The sequence below is a fragment of the Palaemon carinicauda genome, chromosome 22 (genome assembly GCF_036898095.1).
Source record: "Palaemon carinicauda isolate YSFRI2023 chromosome 22, ASM3689809v2, whole genome shotgun sequence".
Classification (NCBI taxonomy): Eukaryota; Metazoa; Arthropoda; class Malacostraca; order Decapoda; family Palaemonidae; genus Palaemon; species Palaemon carinicauda.
In genome coordinates, this window is record NC_090746.1 from 52816588 (window position 1) to 52824087 (window position 7500).

At 37.3% G+C, this 7500-nt stretch overlaps 1 protein-coding gene across 1 annotated transcript in view; it reads right to left on the reverse strand.

Moving 5' to 3' along the window:
* Positions 1–7500, reverse strand: part of LOC137615884 (calponin homology domain-containing protein DDB_G0272472-like) — a 314596-nt gene that overhangs the window by 225577 nt on the left and 81519 nt on the right. The gene's annotated exons all lie outside the window — the stretch shown is intronic.

Sequence of the window (7500 nt, forward strand, 5' to 3'; positions counted from 1 at the left end):
CACAAGTGGAAGGACATGTCTGTTGCCTTTGTTTTTTCTGCAGTGGACTTGTAGCGGCTGATAATGATGATGATAACTTTGTATCAAATACAGAAGTTAAAGTACCCCATAATTTTTTACATCATCTGGGCGATAGTAATTCAAACGTAATAATACAGAACGACATTTATGTTAAGGGTGTTTAATACAATATAAAAACAATGTAGTAAAACACAAAATAGGACAAGACAGGGTGAGAGATACAAAAAGAAGGAAGGAATTTACCTAACATGAACACTTGAAATGAAATACCCAACGGTAACTTCATCATATCGTGACAAAGTAAATAAAGTTAAAAGAAAGATGACTAAATACGGAAAATTTCATATCGCCTATAAAACCAGACAAATGGCGAAGAAGAATGTCTTTTCTAATGAGAGAGAGAGAGAGAGAGAGAGAGAGAGAGAGAGAGAGAGAGAGGAAGGGGAAATTAAGCAACAGCCAACAAAGAGGATGTAAATAAACCAGAGTCGGGAACGGATAAATATTGTTGTCGGTTACGCAAACCTGTCTGTCTGTTGTCGCTTTCACGGAGTTGCATTACCGTCGTCCGTTACATTTTTTTTTTTTTTTATTTTTTTTTTTACGTAACGCAGGAGACTGTTACTGATCGCATAAACCAGTGCAGTAATTTCATTTCTGCTTAAGGCTACAAGCACTATCAGCTTGTGATTATTAAGTCTTATCATTATTATAAGTACTACAAGTGTTGTGTTGGCTTATTGGAAACGTCTCTGCTTAGCGATCTGTCAGACTTGGGTTTTAGCCTCACTCATTTCGATAGTTTCTTGTAATCTTACCATCCTTGTGAGCTAAGGCTGGGGGAGGATCCTATATGTCTACCTGGTGAGACATGAACAGCCATTGCCTGACCCTCCCTAGTCCTAGCTTGGGTGGAGAGTCGGCTAGGGCACGTATCACATGTTTATATGGTTAGTCTCTAAGGCATTGTCACTGTCCTTAATCTCTGCCATTCACGAGTAGTCTTTAAATGATTAGGTGAAGCTAACAGTAAATTATATGATTATTAACATTCCAAGTCCTCGTAAGAGTTAATATAAAAGGCTAAACATTATGCTCGTCTTTCAGACCATTTTACTCTTGTCAGTAAGAGATCAGAAAACGATGTAATTATAAGATATTTCATTCTAATTTAAACTTCATGAAGATCTCTTTCACGATTATGTATATACTGCATACATAATTGAGCACAAGAAAGAGAAGGGCATGAATTTTCTCACATCTCCGCTGCATTTCTCTCATTTAAATGTAATCTAGTTTAGAGAAATGTTAGTAAAGTTACTAAATCCCTGTCTAGTCATTGTGGCTAATATACACTGTGGTGCATTATATCACACAAGCAGGATCGGTATGTAGGCTACTTATATAATATTTATTTACACGCATACATATATAACTGGAGCAAAATGCTTGTGTATTCATGAGTGTGAGCGTGTGTGTGTATTTATATTATATAATAATATAATTTTATATATATATATATATATATATATACACGCACGTAAATATATGTATACATATATACAGTATAATAGTAGGCGAATATATATAATTTATACATACATATATATATATATATATATATATATATGTATATATATATACATATATATATATATAAATATGGTATATACATACAGTATATGAGAGAGAGAGAGAGAGAGAGAGAGAGAGAGAGAGAGAGAAGTTAATCTCAGAATTCATCTCCAAACTTCACAACGACCATTAATTGCACATCTTTCAAGTGATTAAATGTTAACATCATCCAAATGAATGCGACCGACATATTTCAAGAACTCTCCTGGACCGGGTTTCCCACACGCACGATGTCACGTTTCCGCACAGAACTGAACGATGTCACGCCTCCGCACCTGAACCGGATTAGCTTGTTATGGAGGTGTGCCATTTTTCGCGGCGCTGAATTGGATCAAATTTCAGACTAACTGTGGATTCTAATTAGGGGGTGATAATAAGCGGCAATTTTGAGACAAGCAGCTTCATAATTCTGGTTGTTATTATTATCAATGGTAGAAAAATTATCATAATCTACATTAACTAAAATTGAATTAATCACTAAAATTGAGATTACTGTGCTAAGAAATAAGAATAATATTTAGGAACAAATCAATAATGCTAATAACGAAAGCAATGACAATAATAATAATAACAATAATAATAATAATAATAATAATAATAACAACAACAACAACAATAATAATAGTAATGGCGACAAGAACAACAATATTCGTATGTTGATGTAATTAATATTGGCGCTCCTGAGGCAATTTCCTGAGATAAAAGTATTAATGACATAACAGTAACATTAAAATATTCTCATGTTCGACTTTCATGTTTATAATGAGAGAGAGAGAGAGAGAGAGAGAGAGAGAGAGAGAGAGAGCTTTGGGAATATTTTTTCGGTATATATATAATTCTATTTTAGGTACAGTTGGCTGTACACATTTTTATCAAATGCTAATAGTTCTTCTTCATGTTGTTATCGATAAGTGAACCATTCTCTAACAGAAAACAAATCCGAATACCGTAATCAAACTATATATATATATATATATATAGAGAGAGAGAGAGAGAGAGAGAGAGAGAGAGAGAGAGATGCCAGCCTACACTGTCAAGAAAATATGGCCAATCGGCAATCATTGTAAATAAAAGTACCTTCAATTTAGCGTGAGCTCCTCCCCGGAGGATAGACAAGGGCTTGGTCCATCCTGCCCTAGGAAATTCTTCAGGGACATTCACATACCCTCCCCCGGTCGTCTTATCAGGGGGATCGCCATCAGTGTCTTCGGAGACTGCCCAGCCATTTCTATCAACTTTCCCGGTCTTCTTTCCTCCACTGACGGCGTTATCGCACTTCTGAACATTGTCGGCAACTTTCTGGTTGACGCGTTCATCTCTATTCTTCCCCTTATCTTGATTTGTCACTTTTCCTTTGTTTCCGTTTGCTTTTCTCACCGGCAAAAGTCTCTTGTAGCAATTCGTGTCTCTGTCGGTGGTTTTATCACCCTTCTCCTTATCTTGGCCCGTCGTTCTGAGAGAACATTTAGAGCTGTCAACTGCCGCTCCGGAATTCTTCGACTCCGTGATCCCCGATCGATTAAATGTTTCTCCCGACTTCGACTCGGTAGTGTCTGACCGACTCAATCCCTCGTCGGATTTCTTGTTTTTCCTCTTGTTGCAGAGACGTACTACTATGGGATATTGCATGAAACCTCTCTTTGCAAGTGATTTGGAAGGCGTCGGGGCGCTTGCAGCAGCATCGACGTGCAAGCGAGGGATGTGGGACTTCGACGTCGATGGCAAGTAGGTTGAAATAGAAGCGCTCATTTTGGAATAGTGAAACTCTTTACTGTTTCCAATTCTGAAGTTGTCGCTCTCTTGACTGGGGCCATCGATGGTGGGTTAATTACCTCGACATAAGGTGTTTGATACGCCAAATATCATAGAATTGGAGTAATATTGTTTCTATGATTTGGCAAAATAAAACCAGTTCATTCTCACTTCATAAATTCCGACGAAGATTTGCGTTAATGAAAAAATATTATTGAAAGTCCTGCTCAATAAATCTCAATAGTGCCCACTTGAATTTATTCATACACAGACACGGATCCTGGTGCAAAGCTTAAACATCTTCGGGCAAGCCTATCAGACTTACGAACACACGATAATCAAAACACATGATAATCACAGAATACATGTCCCAATGGGAAGGTAAAGTGTCATTCCACACCATTAGTATTCAACAAGAGTCCTGTTCTCACCGGGCCATTCTTTTCACAAAGACCATCTATGAATGGGATTAGTTTGTTTACGTGTTTGGCGAACTGGCGTCGCTATGGATGAGAATCAGCTGATGACACATAACCGGACCAATTGTACTTCATTCCAAAGTGTCTTAATTTCTTATATATCGAGTTGAAACTTCATTAGATTTTCTCCTTTCTACGTCTCATTATAAATGATCATTAACAATTCAAGCCACGTCAAAATACCTTAACATCCCCCTATATCATAGCAACAGCATTTGCACCGTCAACATCTTGCAAAAAAAAGATGAAGTTAGCCTTTCAAAAAAGGACCTGTCACATTATTGCCAAACAACACACCGGCATTCAAAACAATCACCAAAATAAAAAACGCGTTGACACTCGCATTATGGCAACAATCCATTCACGATCAGGAAGTAGTGAATCCTGCGAGTCTCATTCCAAGGAGATACCTGAGGTTCCAGCAACACCCACGCTGGGTGTCCACATCCGACTGGTATGGCGAGCTGGCGGGAAAAGTCGCCCGCCAAGAATTCCTGCTCAAGAAAGTACCCGACCTGGAAGGAGGAGGAGGAGGGGGGGGGGGCGAGAAAGAGAAAAAGGAGGATGAGGGGGAGAAGAAAGAGGAGAAGAGGAAGAGGAGGAGGAGGAGGAAAAGAAGAGGAGCTGGAGGGGGAGGATAAAGAGAAGAAGAGGACGAGAAAAAGAGAAAGAAAGAGAAGGAGAAAGAAGAGGAGAAGAAGACGGATAGAAATAGAAAGAGGAGGAGGAGGAGGAGGTCCAACTTAAAGAAAGACTAAAGAAAACCCCCTGGGGCGAGTTTTCTCGCCGAGGAATGACTTGGGCATATCCAGAGGTCACCAACGTACACATACATGCACACACGCAAGGTGCTTTCATTCCCTACCCTTTCTGGAAGGGGACAGGAGAGGTAGTGAAAGGGTTAGGGAAGCCTGGGAAGGACACATTTTTTATTGCATGATGGTCCGGACCGCAGCGAGTCCTCGAGGTTAGAAAGAATCTTTACGACTCCGAAGTGGAAAAACACACCGTATGAGCTCCTTTGAGGAGAATGGGATGAGGAGAAAGCATCTCTCTTCCATCTGATTCTTGGATGCTAATGAAGGGAAACCGAGAATGAGTAAAACCCCTCTTCCATCTTCTTCTCATCTTCTATAGACGTTGAATTATCCATACAGATCTAGAGTCAAAAGCCCCAAGGGGCATTCTTCTATTGAACTATTCTTTCTTTCATTAGGCACAGAGAGAGAGAGAAAGAGAGAGCAGAAATAGCAGAGGTCAAGAAAGTCTCTCTCTCTCTCTCTCTCTCTCTCTCTCTCTCTCTCTCTCTCTCTCTTATTCACGTCCTTAAAGCTTAAAAGCCTTAGCTTCTCATAACGTGAAGCTTGAAGGTCCAAAGTGGTACTGTTAAATGTATAAAAACGGAAACAAAAGCTTCCATTTTGGAGAGGACGGCCGTAGTACAACTATGGTATTGAGTGAACTTTCATTAACGTTCTTCCACATTAGGGTCAGAGAAAGCTGAAGAAAGCTATAATAGACAGGTATGGGGACGGGGATACGAATAGGTGCGGTATGAGAAATATTCAAGCTAGAATGAATTCATAACAAATATACTAAATACATGTAATAGTACTCTGGTATACAATTAACGAAGCACTTTATAAAAGGTGCAATGTACAATAAATTTTCCCAGGATTTTTAAGACTATACTGAAAATCAAATTCTATATACATAAAAAGTTAAGAAAAAATGAAAAGAATTTCTTTATTCACGAACATAAATTCAGTAATAAAATGAATGGTCATATGATTTGCTACAAGACATGCTTCCAGGTTGCAAATAATAAATCATCATCGCAAATACAGGAAGGAAATGAAACAAATTTCAAAGGCAGCAGCATTGTTTAAAAATAAATCGCCATTTGATATCTTAACATGTCATTACGAATAGCCTACCTCGGATAAAAGAGAAGGGCTGAGGGATGTATTAAACATACACCCTTATAATGGTTGCCACACACATTAGCGATGTGGAGCAAACGACAATGTAAGCTATGGATTCTAACGAGACAAAATACAGGACAGACGTTGTTAGCGAGGTGCTAACTTCCTTGGATTGATTAATAAAAAGAAAAAAAAATCAGAAATTTACAGCATACTTTAGTTGATTATTGCAAATGGCAACAAGTCAGATTGAATTATAAAGAGGCAAGCCAAGACCGAACGAAGAGTAGAGAGTTGAACATGCCTACAACCATCATGAACAGTCGGCTGCGAGCGGCAATGGGTCCCAATAACTGCCAATAGCCGACATATTAAGTAAAGCAAAAAGGCATGTTCCGTATTCTACAGACGTAGCAAAGGTAATGCAATACCTCCCACCTCACTCATTACAAGACTGGTTTCTATGAGGTCACTCTCTCTCTCTCTCTCTCTCTCTCTCTCTCTCTCTCTCTCTCTCTCTCTCTCTCTCTCTCCGTGAACCGTAATAGAATCCGGGGCGATACAATTAACCAGAGTCAGGTCGGTCAATAGACTCTGGTCGAGATTGCATGAAAGCTGAAGGAAGTCAGAGCTAGAAGCACAGAACAACATCAACAATAGCTGTTGTTATTACTACAGCTACAATAATAATAATAATAATAATAATAATAATAATAATAATAATAATAATAATAATAATAATAATAATAATAATAATAATAATAATAATCACTAGAAAATATGAAAGAGAGTAATAATCCTTTTAAATCACATCAGCAATATATATATATATATATATATATACAGTATATATAAATATATATATATATACATATATACATACATACATACATATACCAAGGCACTTCCCCCAATTTTGGGGGGTAGCCGACACCAACAATGAAACAAAACAAAAAGGGGACCTCTACTCTCTACGTTCCTTCAGACATCGACATATACATATATATATATATATATATAAATATAAATATATATACACATACATATATATGTATATATATAATATATAATATATATATATATATATATATATATATATATATATATATATATATACAGAGAGAGAGAGAGAGAGAGAGAGAGAGAGAGAGAGAGAGGTGAAGAAGAAGAAGAAGAAGAAGAAGAAGAAGAAGAAGAAGAAGAAGAAGAAGAAGAAGAAGAAGAAAATTTCGGCATCTTGTCTAAGTTTACCTGCGTACCAAGTCTGGTGCTTAACCATGCGTAAAGTACTACATCGTGGATGCAATGCAAAAGGTACACTTGAATTGAATTTTGTGAATAAAGGGCCTCGTAAATTACGGCCGGTTCATCATAAATTAGTTGACTAAATAAAGGCTTTGTATCCGGTACCAGAGATAGGGCGAATAAATTTACAATTACAAGTTTTATTTACATAATGATTTAATTTTTCAATCATTTATGCAAAGAATACAATGTATATCTGTATAGAAAATATTGTAATCTGCAAACAAAAATAGCTTCCGAGACTCTTTGTAGGCAGCTTGAAAATAGTACTTAGCTTTACGAAGAAAACATTTATTATTTCCTCAGTAAACAGAGGGAAATGGAATTTATTTGAAGTAGGATTGGTGTTAAACGAGGTAACTATATGAAGAAAAATACCTAAC